At 42.5% G+C, this 10,824-nt stretch overlaps 1 pseudogene; it reads right to left on the reverse strand.

Moving 5' to 3' along the window:
* Positions 1 to 7,371: 7,371 nt before the first annotated feature.
* Positions 7,372 to 8,806, reverse strand: LOC114053820 (annotated as a pseudogene).
* Between the last annotated feature and the right edge of the window lie 2,018 nt (positions 8,807 to 10,824).

The raw sequence follows: 10,824 nt of genomic DNA on the forward strand, positions 1-10,824 counted from the left end.
CCTACCCCCATATCTGTACTCCTGCCTATGTTAGCAAAGTAGACCCAACCACCACAGTTGAGAAAACTCAGCTGGTCTCATGCTTTCCCTTGGGTCAACCCCGAGTCAGCAAGTTCTTTCCTTATTCTAACCCTAAAGATTGGAATAAAACCTCTGGTTCTTCCCGGACCTGCCTCTTGAACCAGAGCGCCCCCCCCCCCATCTGACAAGGACTGTCAAACCTCAGAGTCCAGGGGTGGTGGTGGAAGGACAAGGTCCCCTAGGGATCAGCTGGGGAATCTTTCCCTACCATGGGCAGGAGTCCTGGGGTCTGGGGCTTATGTTTTCTGGCCCCTTTTCTCCCACGCACAGTAGAAAGAAACTCAGGTGGGATTTAGGCATGTCCCCTGGCCCCTCTCCCCTCTCAGATATCCACTCCTAGCCCTTGTCCTCAGGGAGCCACCAGCCAAGGGGAGCTGAGCCTGGGCAAGGTGGCCCCCTTCTTAGAACCGGTGCCGGTGATGTCAGCACCCACCTTGGTGAGACAGGAGTAGCCCCTCCTTCCCCTGGCCCTCACCAGACAGCTCATTCCTCTCACATCCCTCCCACAAGTGCCTTCTCAGGCTCATTTCCCCTCCCCCACTGCGCCTACAAGCATCTCAAGCTCCCAGTGGGGTGTCCTGATTGTGGCCATTCTGGGAGCAGAGGAAGGGTGGGAGAGGACCCCAGGGACAAGGACTAATGCCCAGAGACCCCCTGCTGTCTGTCTAGACGGCCCTCTATCCCACCCCCTTCAAAACCTCTGGGCTTTGTATATTTTTATCCAGTAGGGCTCAAATATTTCCTCTGTATATTCATGTGAGGGAGGAATCTTCCATTCCCTCTCTCTATTATTTTTTATGAGGACTGAATGATTTTCTATAAACCTATACACAGAAAGAACTCATGTATTTCATTAATATATTGTCTCTATATCCATATGTGAGCACTCATATATATGACTACAGTCTCTCTCCTGAAGGTATAAATGCATACTTATGTATATAAGTACAGACAGAATAGGAGACAGCTCATTCATACGAAGGCAGAGAATACATTCATATATATATATTCGTGTGTGTGTACTCACGTTCATTCCCTTTATTCCTATATATGAGTACTCATATGTTCTTTCTATAAATTCATTTCTATGACTCATAATTCTCTCTCCTCATAAACATTAGGAATCATTCTCTCTAATCTTATGCATATGAGGACTCACCCATTCACTGTCTATTCATGTAGATTAATGCCCATATTCTCTCTCTGTAATCATACATATGGAGGCTCACATTCCCTCTCTGCATTCAAGAATAAGAATTTTCCCATATCCTCTCTATATACCTGACACTTCTATGGCTTCTCTCTGTATGGGAGAATATATGAGGACTCCTGCCTATATAAACAGAGCATATCAGTACTCATATACATGAACATGAAGAGAGTATGAGTATAAATAATTCATATTTGTATAAATGAATACATAATATATGATGAGTCATACATATGAAGACAGAGGACATATACATATATGTATATATATACACATATATACATGCAGGTTCTTCTCTTCATTCTTATGTATAATTGATACTTTCCATAAACTCATTTATATGATTTATAAATTCTGTCTCCTCATAAACATTAGCAATTATCCTCTCTGTTCCTACTATATGAGTACTCACACATTCATTCTCTATTCACTTATAAGTACCCATTTTCTCCTCTTTCATATGTGTGTATGCACCCTCACATTCTCCTATATCCCCTCTATATTCCTGAAAGTATTCTACTGCTTCTCCCTGTGACAGAATTTATGCACACAGAGAGTATATCAGCACTCATATATAGGAATATACACAGGGAATAAGGGTACTGGTTCATACAAAAATATGAATGGAATGAGTACTCATAAATGAAGTACTCATATAGGAATATAAAAAGAATGAATAAGTGCTCATATGCGCAAACATATAGAGAAGACACATGAATAATCCTATATATGAAGCAAAATGAACAGATATTCTATTTATATGCATTGAATACATAATTACTCATATATGTGTGTCTGACCATAGAGAAAATATGGGGGAAACCACATATATTGATTAATATAAAAAATACAAATGAGGACTAAAATATGTACAGCAGGGGAGTATGGAAGAGTATTCCTACATATTTACAGAGTAAAAAAACAGATCAATATTCAGATGTATGGGTACAGTGACAGAAGAGCTGAGTACTCATACGTGTCAAAATATACATGGAAGACAGGAATGCTCACCCATGAGGAGATATGCCCAGATCTTCCACCATCTTTGTCCATGAGATCTCCCTTAGGAGTTAAGGTTCTCAGCCTGTTTTGCCTTTGTCTGTCAGAACTCTCTACTTCTGAAGTCAATCAGATGTTAGTGAAGGCCTTCTGGAGACCCCCTTTATCTCCTCACCAAGATTACTAATCAATATGTATTAACATTGTTTATGAAATGATTGTACTGGAGGTCCATGAGTGTGAATATATATATATATATATATAACTGTAGGAGTGTGTGTTTGTATGTGTCTGTCTGTTTCAACTTCCATTCCACCTCAGGTATAATCATTGCTAACACCTTGGACTAGGTAATATTGGAGTGTGTTTCATGGAGGCCACATCTTTCTGTGTTGGGCTTTCCTTGGGATTTCTGTTAACTACAGCATGTGTTCCAATCAGTTTGGGCCTGTTGAGGAAGAGTTTTTAACATTTGTGGTGAAGTTCCTCTCCTATAATTCTGGCCTCGTTTTGACGAACAACTGGATTTGGCCCCTGCTTCTGGCCTCTTCAGGCTGTTTGCAGGAGGAGACAATCTTAGTGATAGATGTCCATGAGCTGACCTCTGCCGGTTGGGGGGAGAAGCCCTCTTTCCCTGGTGGACAGAGCCCACTCACCTGCCCAGGGTGGGAAAGGAAAGAGCACATGATCACTGCTCAAGGGCTTATTGGGACTTCCTTTTCCACCCTGATTGCCGGAGTAGCCTTCTGCAGCCCAAGCAGTTCCCTTTGCACAGTTGAAAATTTCCCCTTTTTTCTGTTGATAATGTACACTTTCCTTCCCTTGATCCCCGCCTCTCTAAGACTTTGCATCCTTTGGCTAAGGCTTTGCCACCACTACCACATTGGACGTGTCCAAGGCATACCTTTTATCTTACTAGACTGGGAGTTGTCTGAGAGCAGGAAGCAGGGACCTTGCCTATGCTAATTCCCCCAAGCTACAGGAAAATGTTCAAGTAGGGCTCTGAGTGAAGCAGCTAGGGGTCACCCCCCTTATTGCACAAATGAAAGAAACCCATTTGAGGAAGGCATGGGGATTGACTCAGGCTTGCCCTGCTAACTGTATATCCCAGGCTGGTCCAAAGTTTTCTGGGGGGTGGAAATGTTGGTTTGCTTTTTCCTTAACCCCACTGTCATAAATGAAGACTCCTAGAGCCCCTAGCTCTATGGGGAACCTGCCCACCAACTTCTGGGAAGAGCCTTCCCAGGGGCAGGGACCTTCAGCCCATGAAGCCTTGCTCTCAGAGGAGGAAAGGTCCAAGATGGAAGCCAGCCAGCCTGGCAGGTGAGAGAGCTGAGCCCAAGGTCTGGGTCTGCCTTTTATTGGCTGTATGAAATTGGCCATGTCCCTGCCCTCCTCTTGACCTCAGTTGCCCTTTTCTCAAATGAGAAGGTTGGACCAGATGACCTCTGAGGTCTCTTTTAGCCCTCCATCCTATCCATACCTACAAGGGCATTCAGATTCCATCCCTACATGCCTTCCCTACCCAACTACCCTCTCTGGCTGAGAAGATCCTGCTCCTCTAATGTTTTTGGGGGGTAGCCCTCAACCATGAAGTTCTACTGTTACTTTAACTCTAAAGCCCAAATGAGGACTAGAAGTAGCCTCACCCCACACAGGTCAGGCCATCCTCAGAGCCCTTGGAGGTGGAAGGAAAAGGTTCATTACTGTCCAACTGATGATCATTTCTCTCCCTTTTGTGGAGGGTCCAGCGGTCTGGGATGTTATTTTGGTGGCCTCTTTTGGCAGCTGCTCAGGCCCTGAGCCTCAGGTGACCACTAGGTACATTTCTCATCCCCCAGGAATCTCTTGCTCCTGAGATCCCCACTCCCAGCCCAGAGGTGTAGACAGGGAGCCAAAAGCCAAGCAGAAAGGAATCTGGGCAAGGTGGACCCCCCAGTGAGAGCTGATGTCAGATAACATAGATGTCTTCTTTAGTGAGTCAGGAGGCACCCATGTGGCAACCCAGCCCCACCCTCCACTAATTCTACTTTAGTAAGTACGTATTCACATATATCAAGATAGAGATAATATGTGAATATACAGAGAATATATGACAACTCATTCCTTGAAGATTATGAATATAACCATATGGGAGTACTCATATTCTCTCTATACATTCAAATACATAAATACTCACATATTCCTCTACATACAGTCTATGACCACAAAGGTAGAAATTAAAACAGAGGAGTAAGTGTTTATGGCCAGAAAGTGGTAAGTTTTAAGCCATATAATTCTGTCTGTACTTTTCTTGGAGTAGCTAGGGTACACAGTGGACAGAGTGCTGGGCCTGGAGTCAGAAAGGCTCTTTGTCCTGAGTTCAAATCTGACCTTAGACACTTACTAGCTGTGTGACCCTGGGCAAGTCACTTAACCCTCAGTTTCCTCATCTGCCAAATGAGCTGGAGAAGGAAATGGCAAACCTAGGTGCTCTGTATATTTATATACATATGTACAAACATTTATACACAAGTCCATGTGTATGTAGATATATAGAGTGCTATAGGTAATCAACAAGTCTACAGAGCATATAGATGTAGCTACATGGTATCTGTATAAGATTACCAGCAGCCCTGGAAGATATGGGAAGTATTTGATTACTCTATGAGGAAAGGAGGCCCCGTCCCATCTCTGTCCTCCACAGGCACAAATAGCAGAAACAGGTGTTCTTTGATTACCTAGTGAATGGATTTTAGGTCTGGGAATTATTTTCACCTGATTGTTTTACCCTCAATCTTTGTGTCAAACTTTATGCCCTTCTGAACAAAGTTTTCCCATCCCCTCTGAAGATATGTGGGCCTTAATATTGATTTTGAGGTTACTTTCCAAGGAAGCTTGAGAAAATTTATGGTGAATGTAATAATAGCTAATAACTACCATTTCTAAAGTCTTTTGAGGTTTGTAAAGCACTTTACAAATATGACCTCATCAGATCCTCACTGTAATCTTGGGAGGTAGGTGCTCTTTTCCTCTTGATTTTACAGTTGAGGAAACTGAGGCAGATAGACACTCAGACTTGCTCAGTTTTACTCAGCTAGGAAACAAGTGTGTGAGGCTATATTTGAACTCCAGATTTTCTGACTCCAGGTTGAACTCTCTACCCACCTGGCTGCATTTTAGATAAGCAGTGGATAGAGCTCTGGCCTTGGAGTCAGGAGGACCTGAGTTCAAATCTGGCCTCAGACACTTGACACTTACTAGCTGCGTGACCCTGGGCAAGTCACTTAACCCTGATTGCCTCAGACAAAAAAAATTGGGTGAAATATCAACCTAGAGATAGGTAAGATTTTTTTTATTCTTTTTTAATATTAATTTACTTTTAGTTTTCAATAATCACTTCCTTATGCTTTTGAGTTTTAAATTTTTCTCCCCCTCCTTCCCCAATATGGTGCACAATCTGATATAGGCTCTACATATACATTCCTATTGAACATATTTTCACATTAGTCATGTTGTAAGGAAGAATTAGAACCAATAGGAGGAACCACAAGAAAGAAGAAACAAAACAAAACAGAAGAAAAAAAGAGCAAATATTATGCTTTGATCTTCATTCAAATTCTGGATGTGGGTAGCATTTTCCATGATGAGACTTTTGGAGATCCTTGCATCGCACAATGTGGCTGTTACAGCTCTTAGTTTTATTTCAATTGTTCAATTAGTTCAATAGTTTTCTTAATTTCAATTTTGTTAATCTGTCCTTTGGTTTTCAGTAATTCTAATTTTGTATTTAATTGAGGATTTTTAATTTGTTCTTCTAGTTTTTTTTTAGTTGCACGCCCAACTCGTTGATCTCCTCTTTCTCTATTTTATTCACATAAGCATTGAGATATAAAACTTCCCCTAAGAACTGCTTTTACTACATCTCATAAGTTTTGATATGTTGTCTCACTATTGTCATTCTCTTGAATGAAGTTATTGTTTCTATGATTTGTTGTTTGACTCATTCATTCTTTAGGATTAGATTATTTAGTTTCTAGTTAATTTTTAGTCTATCATTCCATGGCCCTTTATTACATACAATTTTTATTGTATCAGATCTGAAAACAATGCATTTAATATTTCTGCGTTTCTGCATTGGATTGTGAGGTTTTTATGCCCTAGTATGTGGTCAGTTTTTGTGTATGTGCCATGTATGTGCCAAAAAAAATGTATATTCCTTTCTATCCTCATTCAAGTTTCTCCAGAGATCCACCATATCTAACTTTTCTAAAATTCTATTCACCTGCTTAACTTCTTTCTTGTTCATTTTGTGGTTAGATTGATCTAGTTCAGGGAGAGGGAAGTTGAGGTCCCCCACTAGTATAGTTTTGCTGTCTATTTCTTCCTGTAACTCCCTGAACTTCTCCTCTAAGAATCTGGATGCTATACCACTTGGTGCATATATGTTTAGTAATGATATTACTTCATTGTCTATGGTGCCTTTTAGCAGGATGTAGTTTCCTTCCTTATCTCTTTTGATAAGATCTATTTTTGCTTTTGCTTTGTCTGAGGTCAGGATTGCTACCCCATCTTTTTTTTTTACTTCAGCTGAAGCATAATATATTCTGCTCCAGCCTTTTACCCTTACACTGTGTGTGTCCCTCTGATTCAAATGTGTTTCCTGTAAACAACATGTTATAGGATTATGGTTTTTAATCCATTCTGCTATTCACTTCCATTTTATGGGAGAGTTCATCCCATTCACATTCACGGGTATGCTTACTATCTGTGTCTTTCTCTCTATCCTATTTCCTCCCTGTTTATGCTTTTCTTTCTCCTTTCTCCCTTTCCCTCCTCACTAGTTTTGCTTTAGACCATGGCTTCCCTCAATCTGTCCTCCCTTCTACCCCCCTTCCTTTTCTTCTTTTCTTCAGGAAGCGATCAGTGGATTCTTTCAATTTCCATTTTACCCTGTAGTTCGAGAATATCAGGGCAGTTTTACTTGATATTTTTTTTTTGCAAGAAAACAACCCCAACCACCTTTATTGTTACTACTTATACTGGCAAGTCAGACAAATGAGCCGATCCCAGGCTTGGGGCCAGGGGGCTCCACAGCCTTGTCAAGCATAGTACTGCAAATTGACTTTCTTCTTGGCCTGCACCTCCAGGATGCCCTCCATATAGTCTTTTTTTTTTAAGGCAATTGGAGTTAAGTGACTTGCCCAGGGTCACACAGCTAGTAAGTGTTATGTGTCTGAGGCCGGATTTGAACTCAAGTCCTCCTGACTTCAGGGCTGGTGCTCTATCTACTGCGCCACCTTGGTGCCCCGACCAGATAGTCTTCATGGGTGAGTTCAGTGGGCCCCCCACCGGTCAAAGTGCAATCATTCCCACTTCCACGCACACAGCCTTGCCCTGGGCCCCACTGAAGTTGTCGGCCCAGCGAGCCAGCTCCTCATAGTTCATGTCGGGTCTCAAGTCCATCTTTTAGGAATGGATCTGCATGATCCTGGCGCTGGCTTCCTCATTGGGCATTGGGAACTCAATCTTGCGGTCCAGACGACCAGAGCGCAGCAAGGCAGGATCCAGGATGTCCACCCTGTTTGTAGCAGCAATCACCTTGACCTGGGTGTTAGACTGAAATCCATCCAGCTGGTTCAGGAGTTTCAGCATCATCCTCTGAACTTCTTGATCCTCTGCCTTCTCACTATCAAAGCTCTTGGTTCCAATGGCATCCAGTTCATCAATGAAGATAATGGAGGGAGCTTTCTCTTTGGCCAATGCAAAGGCATCTCGGACAAGTTTTGTTCCATCCCTGATGAACATCTGGACCAGCTGGGGTCCAGCCAATTTCAGAAAGGTGGCCTTGGTCTGGGCAGCATATGCACGGGCTAGCAGGGTTTTTCCAGTACCTGGGGGTCCATACATCAATACTCCCTTTGGAAGCTAGATCCCCAAATTCTCAAATTCCTCTTTATGGTTCATTGGCAATACAATAGCCTCTACGAACTCCTGGATCTGCTTGTCCAGTCCTCCAATATCACTGTATTGCTCTGTGGGCTTCTCATTCACCTCCATGGCCTTCACTCGGGAATCATACTCAGTGGGCAGGGACTCCAGGATCAGGTAGGAGTCGTTATTTACTCCCACCAGGTCTCCAGGTTTCAACTTATCTGCATCAACCAAACCAATCACTGGCAGGAAATAGGTCTGTCGGGTAGAGGTTTTGATCACAGCATATTTGCCCTTTCTCTGGGAGTCAAGGTCAATGTTTGCATCATCTTCTTCTTGGTCATTGGGGTCAACATCTAGCAGCTCGATGATGTTGGAGACAAGGTAGGGCAGGGCCTTGTTCACTTTAATCTTTTCACTGTTCTCTTTGATCATGGCTTTCATAGCCTGTAGTTCATGGGTCACACGTAACACTTCACTTTTCATGATCTTGATCTCACTGTCCAACAGACTAGTCCGTTGAATAATCTCCTCTGTGGACATTTTGAGCACTTCTTCTCCAATTCCATCTTGCTCGGCCTCATCTCACATGGACGCCATCTTCTCCTGCAGAGCCCTACTTGATAATTTCTTGAAAGATGATGTCTAGGCTCTTTTTTTGATCATGGCTTTCAGGTAGTCCAATATTTTTTTTGCTAAAAAAATGCTTTTAATTTCCTTGCTTCTTTCCAGATTTTTGAATGCCAATTGATACAGCAGCCTGTCTTTTCAGTTTATGCATAGGAAAAGAAACAATTACCATTCTCTATGTATTTGATACTATATCATCAAGCATTAAGGTAAGGAAGGAAGACAATTCAAGAAAAATTAAAAACAAAACAAAACAAAACAAAAAATCCATGTTCTTTCAAATTGATTTGCCACCAAATTTGATTCTTTCAGACTCAGGCTGGGGGAAAGGGAGAATCTAGAAAATGCATTAAGTCAGACCTCTGACCCTCCTGCCAGGGTTCATTCTCTAAATGAAGTATTTTCAAATACCCAGAAATTGCAGGGTGTTTAAATTAGTTAGAGGCTAGGACAGAGCTTGCCCTCTCCCACAGGTAATGGTACATGATTTATTCCAGATCATTTTACATTTGATGCAGCTGAAAGCGAGCATTTAGAAAGTGTTTCCTTCTTTCAGTAAGGGACATAGGCTTTAGGGCTCTGCATGCACAGGGAAGACTGTATCTAGCAGCCTTGAGCTGCTACATATAAACACTAATATCAAATGATCATTTGGCCATGTGATCCTTCCCCTGCCCATACAAATATAGAACATTAGTCCAATAATTTTTAAATTATCTCTGCTGGATCTGTTTTCCAGATCAGTTGTTTTTCCAATGAGATATTTCACATTGTCTTCTATTTTTCATTGTTTTGGTTTTGTTTTATAATTTCTTGATTTCTCATAGAGTCATTAGCTTTCGTTTGCTCCATTTTAATTTTTAAGGAATTATTTTCCTCAGTGAGCTTTTGGACCTCCTTTTCCATTTGGCCAATTCTGCTTTTTAAGGCATTCTTCTCCTCATTGGCTTTTTGGACCTCTTTTGCCATTTGGCCTAGTCTATTTTTTAAGGTGTAATTTTCTTCAGCATTTTTGGAGTCTCCTTTAACAAGCTGTTGACTCATTTTTCATGATTTTCTTGCATCACCCTCATTTCTCTTCCCAATTTTTCCTCTGCTTCTCTTACTTGATCTTCAAAATCCTTTTTGAGCTCTCCCGTGGCCTGGGACCAATTCATATTTTTCTTGGAGACTTAGGAGCTTTGACTTTGTTGTTTTTTTCTGGTTGTATGTTTTGATCTTCCTTGTCACCAAAGTAAGATTCTGTAGTCTGTGTTTTTTTCCTCTGTTTGTTCATCTTCCCAGCCAGTTACTTGACTTTTTAACTCTTTGTTAAGGTAGGGTTCTGCTTCCAGTGTAGTGAATGTACTGTCCCAAGCTTCAGGGGTTTTGTGCAGTTGTTTTCAGACATACTTCTAGGGACCTATAAGTTTTCAGTTCTTCCAAGGTGCTATGATCAAGGGTGAGGTGTTTACTCCTTTCCTGGCCTGTGCCCTGGTCTGTGAGTGACCATAAGCACTCTTTTTTGCCCTGGAAATAAGAGGAGGGCTCTCTCTCCACTGCTGCCACAATCTCTGCTATGCCAGCACTCCTCCTCGCCCCAGGACTGCCACCCAGGACTGGGATCCAGATCCAAGCACAGGCAAAGCAAGAGAATCCTCCTCAGCACCAGCAAAGAGATCCCTGCAATCCTTCTCCAATCAGCTGCTTAATCCCCCCACTGTCTGTGGGCTGAGAGTTCTAGAAGCAGCCACTGCTGCTGTGGCCACTACCCTGGGACGGCGCCAAAGCCAGGGCTGGATAGCACGCCTCTCTCACGCAGGTCCAACAGACCTTTCCCACTAACCTTCTAAGTTGTCTTTGGTGTTTGTAGTTTGAGAAGTCTGGAAACCACCACAGCTCCCCTTGATTCAGTCCCCTGAGGCCTGCTCTAGGTTCACTGGGCCCCAGTCTTTGCCAGTGGGGCCCATGCTGAACTGCACTCCTCTCCCAGCCCTGCGCAACAGACCTTT

The sequence above is a fragment of the Vombatus ursinus genome, unplaced genomic scaffold, assembly GCF_900497805.2.
Source record: "Vombatus ursinus unplaced genomic scaffold, bare-nosed wombat genome assembly UNPS02004180.1, whole genome shotgun sequence".
Taxonomy (NCBI): domain Eukaryota; kingdom Metazoa; phylum Chordata; class Mammalia; order Diprotodontia; family Vombatidae; genus Vombatus; species Vombatus ursinus.